Raw genomic sequence first — 12,015 nt, 5'->3', positions numbered from 1 at the left:
TCTGGAAATATGCTCTGCCATGATGATACTGTTGGTCACTAGTACCCACCCTTGGGCATTTGTTTTGAGTTAATTTTCCCTGTATATGTAGATATGTCAGCTCTGTAATTTCTCTACAAAATGTGTAAAACAGTAGTAGCATTCGCTTGTTTCTTGACATAGGAGCTACAATATGTTTTCTTCATGAATAGAACAACATATGATTGTGTTACGATTCACTAACTCATTTATTTGCGTATGATGTGTCCTACCGAGGAAGTATTGTAACTACTTTTTGTATCATCATTTTGCAACACAGATTGACTATACTGACCAAATAATATGTGTTTCAAACAAAGAACCTTCTTCAATGATAGTTATTTGGTATGTGTTGGCCTGCTCACACACATATAATAATGTTACTAACTATCCCACAGCAGCATCTGTTCTACCTACTAATAGTACATCTTCATATGCTTGATTCACCCACAATTAGTAGATCACAAATCACAAATCCGGAATCCCACACTTGAAAACGATGTGGACTCTCAAAGTTGTAATTATCTGAGAGTATGTATGAGTGACTGATCACAGGTGTTTGTTAGTTTATTAGTTGCTCTGCTATACCACTAGGGTGATGTTGTCACTCAGCCTAACTAGTTAACAATAAATAATGTTGTCCATTAACAGAAATGTACAAATTGCACTAACCAATGTTTTCAATTCATGTTTGCAGGTGGACCTGCTCTCTACACTGTCAGAGAGGTCACCCAATTTGAATACCCTGAGATATCCAGTAAGTGTCCTCTTGTGCATTATGGGTGCAAATCCTAGGTTTGGGGTGAGTCAGTCTGAAGTGTGGAATGCAATGTAGGATGGTTTTGCCTGACCAATGACCTGATAGCATTGGAGAATGGATGGTGACATCTTGTATGTTGGAATGTTGTGCAATGTGAATGGCTTGCATGTAGTTCAAGGGGCAACTTGTGCTGGCATGTAATTGTGTGACATGGGAATTGATATGCGTGGCCAGTAATCCATTGGTGTCTACTATGACAGGTCTCAGGCCAGCTATTCATCTACATAGCATCCCTGTTTACAGAGAATACGTGTTGGAACCACGCATGCTGGAACCATCATGCCTTAACAATGTGGTCGGAACAACAACCACCTTGTTGCCACACATGCCTTCACCATGCACGCCTGTACACCAATTTTACGTTGCAAAAGCATGCCTAGTGAAGGCATGTGTGGGAACGGCATTTGTTGTTATATCATATCACCCCCCCAACCAAACCAAGCCCTCATACCACCCCACCCCTCAAACCTCAAAAATAAAAATAGCACAACCCCCTACCATAAAATACCCAACGCCCCCCACTTATGGTCCTAAAAAATAACTTTTAATTCCAACGCCCCTCACCCCAAGCTCTTACTCCACCCCCCAGCCCTGAAACCTAAAACAATAACACAACCCACTTCCCCCCAATATGCTCAATCACCCACCCAACACAAGACCTTAATCCACCCCATCCCCAACAACTACCCCCCCAAGCCTGCCCCAGCCTCACTTACCTCACCACATCCACTTCCAATCCACTCTGCCATTTTCTGTGCCTTCACCATGCATTTGCATAGGTCAGCTCATGCATGGTTAAGGCACAGATAAAGGCATTTGTGGTTCCGGCAACGTGGTTGCGCTTGCGTGGAGAACATCCGCGTTGTTCCTAACCTGTTGTTTGTGACGGTTCACATTTACAAAGACTTTGTCACAACTCCATTGCCACTACAATGTGCCACACATAGCTTACACTTACGGACAAGACGGAACAGATGTGGGTGACATTTGCTAGGTCTCTAGGGGGCTTATGTAGGAGACACATACACCACAGGTGACTCATTACCCTTCAGATAGGAGGGATTTTGGACTGATATTGTCAAGACTGACATAATTGGAGGAGGAGCTAGCAGCAAATTGCAGGATTTTGCGCTACATCAAGAAGAAGTTGAAAAAAACACACAATTGAACAACTATACCACCCTGCAACCTTCCAGTTCTTACTTCTCCCTTTTACCATTTTGTATTGTTTTAATTAGGGTATTAGATATGTAGTGTTAGGTTAGTATAGGGTAGGCATAGATTAGGTTACGTATAGTGGGGGTGTGGGTTTTACTATATCATTTTATTGTTTGGGGGTTGGGTGGGCGGTAATGTTGGGGTACTTGTGTATAAAAAAATTAAAAAATTAAAAGAATTTACAATTAATAATACAAAACTATATATATATTTGTTTAGGCAATAGGTTAGGTAGTACATGTGTAGTTATAGTTTATGTTGTCTTATTTGTCTCATAAGGGTGTAGGGGCCAATGTTTAGAGTGTGGTGTTACATGTATAAGATACGTTTAGTATAGGTTAGATAGATGACATTTAAATTTTAGGATAGTTAGTTTAGGTGAGTTTAGAATAGGGTAGGGTTTAGATTTTCATATGCTTGACTTTTTTAAATAAATCATGTTCATATTTGCTTCATTACTATTTTTAAATGACTCTGTCTGAGGCTTATCATGAGTGCCATGGGCAAGTTGGGGGAATGGCCTAGGGTATGCTTGCTGTCATTATTTCCCAGGTTTCCCATATGCATCCCCATGAGCAAAGAGCTGTGAGAATGGCTGCTTCATTCTGTCTACTTGTGCACACATTTGACATCCTGTGTTCAATCAATCAATCAAGCAGGAAATTTGTAAAACGCACTACTCACCCATGAGGGTCTCAAGGCGCTGGGGGGGCTGCTACTGCTCGAACAGCCAAGTCTTGAGAAGTCTCCTGAAGGTAAGGAGGTCCTTGGTCTGATGCAGGTGGGTGAGAAGAGTGTTCCACGTCTTGGTGGTGAGGTGCGAGAATGATCTGCCGCCGGTGGTTGTTCTGCAGATGCTTGGGACGGTGGCGAGGGCAAGGTTAGCGGAGCAAAGCTGTCGGGTCGGAGTGTAGAAGGAGAGCCGTCTGTTGAGGTATTCTGGTCCGGTGTTGTGCAGTGCCTTGTGAATGCGGGAGAGGAGTTTGAAGGAGATTCTCTTGTTGACATGGAGCCAATACATGTCTCTCAGGTAGGCTGTGATGTGGCAGTGGTGGGGGATGTCCAGGATGAGGCGTGCAGAGGCATTTTGGATGCGTTGCAGTCTTTTCTGGAGTTTGGCCGTGGTTCATGCGTAGAGGGCATTGCCATAGTCCAGTTTGCTGCTTACAAGGGTTTTGGTGGCTGTTCTTCTGGTTTCAGTGGGGATCCATTTGTAGATCTTCCGAAGCATGCAGAGGGTGTTGAAGCAGGAGGAGGAGATGGTGTTGACTTGAGGGTCATAGATAGTGAGGAGTCCAGGATGAATCGTAGGTTGCATGTGTGGTCGGTGAGTGTCGGTGCAGTTCCCAGTGTGGCAGGCCTGCAGGAGTCTTCCCATGCGGAGGGGGTGGGGCAAAAGATGAGGACCTCAGTCTTGTCGGAATTCAGTTGAAGGCAGCTGTTCTTCACTCATTTGGCGATGGCCTTCATACCTTTGTGAAGGTTGGTCTTGACGGTGTCCTTGGTGAGGGAGAGGATCAGCTGGGTGTCATCGGCGTATGAGATGATGTTGAGGTTGTGAGATCGGTCGATGTTAGCGAGCGGAACTATGTAGATGTTGAAGAGGGTTGGGCTGAGAGATGAACACTGCGGTATGTCGCAGATGATTTTGCTGGCTTCAGAGCGGAATGGAGGGAGGCGGACTCTCTGAGTTCTGCCAGAGAGAAAGGAGGTGATCCAGTCCAGGGCACTGCCGTGGACTTCTCCATTGCTGAGGCATGTGCATAGGGTGGGGTGGCAGACGGTGTTGAGCGCGGATGAGAGGTCCAGGAAAATAAGGGCTGCGGTTTTGCCGCTATCCAGTATGGTTCTGGTGTTGTCGGTGGTGGCGATGAGGGCAGTTTCGGTGCTGTGGTTGCTGCAGAATCCAGATTGGCATGAGTCCAGAGTGCTGTTCTCCGCTAGGAAACGAGTCAGTTGTTTGTTGACAATTTTCTCTATGACTTTTGCCAGGAAGGGAAGCAGGGAGATGGGCTGGAAGTTCTTGAGGTCCTTTGGGTCTGCCTTAGGTTTCTTGAGGAGGGCCTTGATCTCAGCGTGTTTCCAGATCTCAGGGAAGGTGGCGGATTCAAAGGAACTGTTGATGATCTTCCGTAGTTGGGGTGCAATGACAGAGCTTGCTTTGTTGAAGATGTAGTGAGGGCAGGGGTCGGATGGTGAGCCGGAGTGGATGGTGTTCATGATTTCGATGGTGTTGTTGTCATTGACGTGGGTCCAGGAGAGCAGGAGGCTGGTGGGTGGTGAATCTGTGGTGTCAGTGGTTGATGACGGGGTCTGAGTGCTGAAGCTGTCATGGATGTCTGCGATCTTGCGGAGGAAGAAGGTGGCTAGGGAGTCGCAGAGCTCTTGTGATGGCGGGATGTCATTGACGTTGGAGCTGGGGTTGGAGAGCCAGTCACAAATTGTTTTTAATTTTCATCTTGTAGAGGTGAAAATGATACTTTACCTGTCATTGGTGGGGTTCTGGTAATACATTGTTAGCAAGTGTGGTACATCTCACAACTCCCAATTTTGGAACTGTGTCCTGCAACACTGACAGGTGACCATCACTGATTAGGTTAGGCTTTCCTGTTCCACACATATCATTTGTACTTGTACTCCCATCTGGGTAACTCAATTTTGATTGGGTAATGAGCCATACATGCCATATGTCTACTTCAAAGGCTATGTGTTCAGGAGCCTTTGATCTACACAGTAAATTGGTTGTAGCTGATAACACCATAATTCATCTTCCTCTTGTTTGGTTCCTAGTGTGTGGCTTAGTGTCTGACAGTCATGCACTCATGTACTGATATCCTGTACACATTGACATGGATTGACACAATGGTAACTTATTGCTGAGTAGACGGACCTCAGTAAACATAGACATGCTACATGTGTACAAGGTGCTTTATTTACAGGTGCAATTGTTATCATGATTTCTATACAATGTCCATTTTACTGATCCCATGAGTGAACGTTTGCCAAATATAGGTTGTTCGGAGTCCAAGGTTGAGGGACCTGTCATCAGACATGGTTAGGAGTATTATGCATAAGGAAGGAGTGCTTGACATTGCCAATTAGTATGGTAGAGACATTGACAGCAAATAGCAGACATTTCAGCAGTGGTTAGGTGAAGAGGGCACATTTCCTACTGTCCCAACACTGGCACGATCATAAGCCCAAAACTAAGGAAAAATTGTCCATGTGGCACAGACTGGTTCTACCGGATGCTTTTCCTTTTGATTGTTATTCCTTGTTCAGCTTCATACTCTGATGTGTGTGGTGCCTCCTGAGCCATGGCTGATGCTGTTGTAGAGGGAGAGGGACACACACACACTTCAGGGGATAGAGATGTGGAGTCAAGGGACCCAGCAGCTACCATTTGTGGCAACACTTAAGGCATCACTGCTACAAGGAGGAAATACTGATTCTTCAAGACTCCAACGTCATGGTGGTAGGCAGCAATGTTTTCCCTCAGGGAAGCCACATCCCTCTGTATGAACTCCAGGGTATTTGGCATGCTGCTGGCATTTTGGGAGACCATCTGTTGCAGCATCTGGTTCATCACAACAGCTATGTCTGCCAGGGACTGCTGGAGTCCACGTAGAAGGGAGTAGGTTCTCTGATGGAAGCTGAGTTGTCCTTATTTGGACTGAGGCACCTCTACACTCCACCTAGGCTGCCTGCCATGGTCTCCATCCTCACCCAAACCTGCTTTGCGACCTCAGCCTGGACTCCTACCACTGCCCCCTGAAAGCTGATCGCTGGGTCCTCAGAGTCCAGGGCTGCTTGTGGATTGGCTGGCGGTGTCAGTTGGTGGCTGGGTGGTTCACGTGGAGACTCTGCAACAGTGTCTTCCCCCCTGCAACTGGAGGTAATGTCTGAAGGGATCCTTGAATATCCTGGAGAGTCTGTTGATTGTTGGTTGCCAGCTGGTCATCCTTGTAATCTTCAAAGTCCAGGACAGGAAGGTCGGCAGGAGGTAAGCCATCATCCTCTGCAATGAGATAGTGTAATATCAATTTTGGATTGCCTTTGGTATTGACATGGCACATCATGTATTTGCCACTGGAGACTCAGTGACATGTCACCGACCCAAGATTGTGGTTGTACTTATGTGTAGCATTATGAAGCTCACATGGGTCAAGCTCACTAGTTACTGGGAATGACAAAGCGCAATGCTGCAGTGAGAGTGGCAGAGCCCCGCTGCGTCATTTTCACAGCACAGGGACGCTTCGTATTCATTTGCATAAGGGGCAGCCCTGTGTTGTGCCCTGCCCTAGCACATACTGGAGGTGCCTAGCACCAAAACAGGCATCCTTGCACCATCCTGCAGGGATGCCGCGTTGATAAGTTTGATTGTTAATGTGTAGGGAGGTGTCATTTTTGCAAAGATAGCACATGAATGTGTGCTGCAAAGTGCAGCACACATGAGTACAGGCAATGCAACATTGAGGAAGGGAAGCATTTTTGTCAGTGACACCACCCTGACAGCACCCTTGGGGTGGAATTGACCTCCGTCCTAGTCTCTGATGTGTACGTTGTGTTGCTACAGGAGCTTTGACTAAATGCAGCAGGTGTTGTAATGGCACAGCCACAGTGACACTATTTGCATGTGCCTACCAGGCAATGTGGTGCTTAGTTACATGGTGAAGTTTAACCATAGTGAGAGGCCTATGTCAACGTTGTGTATATGTTGGTGTGCATAGCACACCCAAAGTGTCAGTACATGTGTGGCTTGGGTGAGGTGGTGCGTCTCGATTCAGGGCCTATGTGTCCTGATGCAACCCTTTTGCATGCATTGGGTGTGTCCTATATACCTAACCCTTCTGCTATTGGTGGCGTTCCAGACATCACCCTGCAACTTATTCTGCATTAGTGGAGTTTCCCGGAAGTCTGCGCTGTCCTGTCCGTGGACTCCAGTGACCAGCTCCTACAGAATGACCCCTGCTACCATCTCCTCCAGCTCATGTAGGTCCTCCTGTGGTGCATGACTTCCACCTACAGTCTGCAGTGATTTCTTACAGTTGCTGGCAAGTTTCTTCTTTGCCCTGCACTTGCAATCGTGCCAGCATTTCTTGCACTCAGTGACAGTCCTCACCTCTGCCCCGCTATTGATTTTGTCCACTATTTGCTGCAATATTGCGTCTCTCTTCCCAGCTGGTAATTTGGAGGTGATGAATAGCTGATGTTGGTGCTCCGTCACCTCCCTGACTAGGATGTCATGCTCCTCCTCAGTGAAGCAACACTTTCACTTTCTCTTCTGCTTCTCCTGTACTTGTTCTGTAACCTCCTGGTTGGTACTTGTGAGTATGGAAACTCCCTGGGGTCTCTCCTGGTCTGATGCTTCCATTTTCAGCTGCAATTGCACTCTTTCCTGCTTTAACGGTTTGATTTTGACGCTAATGAAGTGTAGATGTGTCAAACGGTGTTGCTCCATTTTTGCAGCCTGAGCGTCATTTTTATTTGCTGCATCGCATAGCTGTTAGCATTTTCTTTTTTTACACTACCCATTCCTTAGCGCCATCGTGCGTCATACCTTAAATATGGCGCATGGCTGGCGCTCATGGCTAAATGAAATGAAGCAAAACTGTGTTAGTGCAGTTATGCGTCATTTACTATAAATATGGGCCTGAGTGTTTTCTTTCATGTATGTAAGTGCTGTGTGACTATGGTGGTGTTGCATGAGCTTTGCATCTCACCTAGATAAGCTGTGGCTGCTCATTCACAGTTACCTCTAGAGGCTTCTAGACTCTGCCTACACTACACTAATAGGGGATACCTGGACATGGTATAAGGTGTAAGTACCTTAGATACCCACCACACACCAGTCCAGCTTTCTACAGTAGGATGTGTAGTGGTGGGGGGGTTGATGTTTAGGATGTGTTTTAAAAAAATAAAATCTTTCAGAAAAATATATATCTTTTTTATGTTTATATGTTTAGGTGGTTTGTGTATAGGTATAGTTTCTGTTGTTTTTGCATGAAGATGTGTATTAAGGTGGGTGGAGGTTGATGTTTAACATGTCATGTTATGTATTTGAGGTGTAGTTTAGGTGAGATAGGTAAGGAGCTGTAGGTTAGGTAGTTTTAGGCAAAATACGTTTTATAATAACTTTAAATATAATTATTTTCTACATACAAGTCTACCTCATGATTTGCTGTGTAGGAATTAGCATATCTTAAGTACATGCAGCTGGCTTTGGTAGCAGTGTTTGTAGACGTGTGACTAGGTGAAATACCTATGGATAGGAATCTGTCAGGTTGGGCATGAAATAACATAAGGGATCAACAAACATAGTTGTGCATGGTAAATTGCACTCTTGATGTGAATGGATAGACAGACGAACACAGGTATTCACATTCTGTTGCTCTGTATGTGTAAGTCACACAACAGGCATTGGAGGGATGGCGATGTCAAACCATTTTTACTAATCAAGGAGTTTCAGGGTCACGCACTGATGCCAGCCCCTTACACACTGACCTTTGCATCATTTGCTTGTTGCAACAGTGTTGATTGCTGGCCAGCATCTATGGATAGACTTCCCACCAGTGCTGTGACTTCATTCACTATTAGCATTGACTGCATGCTACGTGTTGCACCTCACGCTTGAGACCTTGAGTAGCTAATTTCTAGTCTACATACATATAGGGTTCAACAAATATATTTCCCTCAGCCTGTGTACCTTTGTCCATGGCTTCATTACACACATGTCCCTTTGGGAAGTAGTTGGTGTCTTTACCTCACACAATCCACCATGTTCTACTTAGCTCAGATTCTAACAGACATACAAAACCCAAGTTGAACTCAGTACAAACTATTTACATGTGCAACAATTTGTAGGACCACAGGCACAGTTATTAGGGCAACAACCCCAAAGGATTGTTTGAGCCATTGAACGTCCAGATGGAATCCATGGGTGGTGCACTACATGGGACATGTAGAGGAGAGGAGTGTTTCAGTAGGGAAGAGAATTAACACATTGCTTGCCCAGAGATAATGTAGGCCACATTGACAGTCCACAAATGGGAGAGATTCAAAGGCGGGATAACAAATTGAGGGCAGTACCCATTGGGAAGTACACCAGCATGGCCATCAGCACTGGGCAAAGGAGAAACTGGCAATTAGGCACAGGGAAATGCTACAGGCCAGTTTTAGGTTGGAAAGCAGTGAAGTCCACATCTTCCTTCTCTGATGTGTGTGGTGCTTCCCGTAAGGGGGGTGTTGTAGGTGGTGGAGGTGACGGAGGGACACACATCGATGGCTGAGGTTGTGGATCCCTAGGCTGTTGCATTATTCCTCTGTGCCAACAAGTGAGGGAGCACTGCCCAGAGAAGAGCCTGATGGTTTGCAAACACTGCACCAAGTTTGTGGTGGTAGAAACCCACTGTGGCGATGTATGTGTCCTGCTTTCACTCCATGGACTCCGGGATGTTGCAGATTGCCCCCAACTGTTTGGCCGCCTCGCCGATGCTACTTTGGCAAGGCAGTTGTTTATGCCTCTGCCTCATGATACCAGCAATGTCAGCCAGGGACTGTTAGAGTCCACAGAGCAGATGGTAGGTGACTTTTATAGGGACTAAGATGTATTTATTGGGACTAAGGCACCTACGGACTGCCTCTAGGGTGCCCATCAGCATCTCCATCCCCATCCACACCTCATCTAACATCTCTCGCTAGACTCCTACCACACTACGTTGGAATTCTACTTGGGGTCCTTGGAGTCCACGGCTTGGTGTGGCCTGGCAGGTGGTGCCTGTTTAGTGGTAGGTGGATCATCTGGACACCCAACAACACTGTTGTCCCTTCCCACACCCAGAGATGGTGTGTCAAAGGAGGCCAGGGTTTGCCGGAGGGTGTCCTGGTCAAGTGTTGACAGGCTGTCATCCTCAGCCAGATCGTGATCACGGACAGGCAGCTGCACAGGAGGTGTAGGTATATCCTCTGCAATAAGAGAGAGGAATGTTAATGGCGTCTATGTTTCATATTGACATGAGTGATCTGATTGAAAACTTGCTAATATTTGAATTTCAGTACAACATTGATGCATAGAACGTCAGTTACAAGGAGGCATGGAGTCCTAGTTGCACTGTAGTTGCTTTTCAGATGGCAGTATCTCTGCATTTGTAATACAACCACTGTGTAACAAGGTAGAGTTTTGAATCATGGTACATATTGCAACACAGTTACACAGGTCACTGGGCCTACAATTCCCAGACGTATGTTAACAAGTGAGGTCCACATCTGCCAAGGTGATTTGCATTGTTTTTCATGATGCCTACAGTGATCGTGTTTTTACATGTTGACGCATTACTGTTCAGATTGCGCCTAATCCCCAGAGTGCCTGCATTCCCTGTGGCCAGTATTCAGCCCACTAATGCTGTGGTGGTGATGTGTGTTTGGCCATAAATTTGTGACGATCCTGCCATCTGGGTTTTACACTGTCCACTATGGTACTCTGCCTTGTTGTGCTGTCTTTCATGCACATTGTGCATTCATGTGGTCAAGGGTTGATTTTGTAACACTTATTCTGCATGAGTCCACATACCAAACAACCTAGCTACACTGCAGGAATGTGTGCGGGCATGTACTTATCACATATTTCCTATTTCTGTCTCCTCCTGATTGATTGGATACACTTTTGGCTTAATCATTGTGGACAGTGGGCACTATGTACGAAATCTGCTAGCACTGTCGCACTAGGTAGGTTACTAGCTACCTGGTTGAAAATTGTCAGAGTTGAGTATCTGCATAGTATGACACATCCTTTGACTCAGGCCCACTCACTTGTACATGTACATGCCTCCTCTGCCAATCCTCCTTTTGTGCCAGTGACTTAACTTACTCCCACATAGTGATGTAACCCAGATCATACATTGGCTCTCATGTGCCTACGACATCAACAGTATGTGTGGTCATATCCAATGTACTGACATGTCTGGATGATATTGAGGGTTATGGGTCAAGCTGTACCCCACAGGGTAATAGTGCTGGTTTGTGGCATGACTGGGCACATCCACCTCAGTCTCAAACCATCTTTGACTCCTGCCTTTTGTGGTCGCAGTCTAGTTCTTCCTGTATCTTGTCAGATCCATATTTCACATCCTCCTACTGAGACATATGTAGCACGTTGAGACAATTTCCCTTCAGACTCCCTCCTGCCACATGCTACATCTTCGCGCAGGACCACATCACATGTAGGATGTTGTACCCAATGGGCTCTTCTCTGTCATCCCTTCCCAGCTGCAACACAAGTTTGACTCAGCACTGCATGTGTATTGATCTGGCTACGTTGCAGTACGGATATTCATTCTGACCTACTTGCTATACAGTGAGCCCTCATTCAGATACAGTGGATGTTCAACCTTTTCAACCAGCACTTACAATGCACTGCACACCATGGGTCCACCAGGGCCACACCTCAGCTTTGGTTTTTACACACATGGTCCTCTGATGTGCATTACTTGCATTAACCCTGACCCAGTCAGATTTACTACATGGCATGAGTTCTTGTGGTCACTACCATGGCAACTGACACCTGTGTGGTCTCACCACGCACATCAGGACAGCTGTATGCTATATATTGTCATGCCAGTAATTATACATGTGGCTCTTGGCATGTTCCTATGTGTTGATACTTCACATGCCCCACACCTGACCCCCCTCTCAAGTGAGCTGTTTCTCCTTTGACAAGCATATGCACTTGGTTTCCTCTAAAAGGCATATTTGTGTTTACGGGCCCATGTAAAATAGTGGCCTCATGGTGCAAGGTGGCCTGCAATTTTACTGTCAGGTTGCATCAGGTTTAGGTGTCCATGCATGGTGTGCCTTTGCAGCCCATAGGGCATATTTTAATGCACCTGCCTCCATCGGTACATCAGTATTTAACACACCAGCGGAGCAGGCTGCAGACCCATATCGACATGGCCACACAATGC

The sequence above is a fragment of the Pleurodeles waltl genome, chromosome 1_2 (genome assembly GCF_031143425.1).
Source record: "Pleurodeles waltl isolate 20211129_DDA chromosome 1_2, aPleWal1.hap1.20221129, whole genome shotgun sequence".
NCBI classification, from domain to species: Eukaryota; Metazoa; Chordata; class Amphibia; order Caudata; family Salamandridae; genus Pleurodeles; species Pleurodeles waltl.
This window is presented reverse-complemented; position numbering follows the sequence as displayed.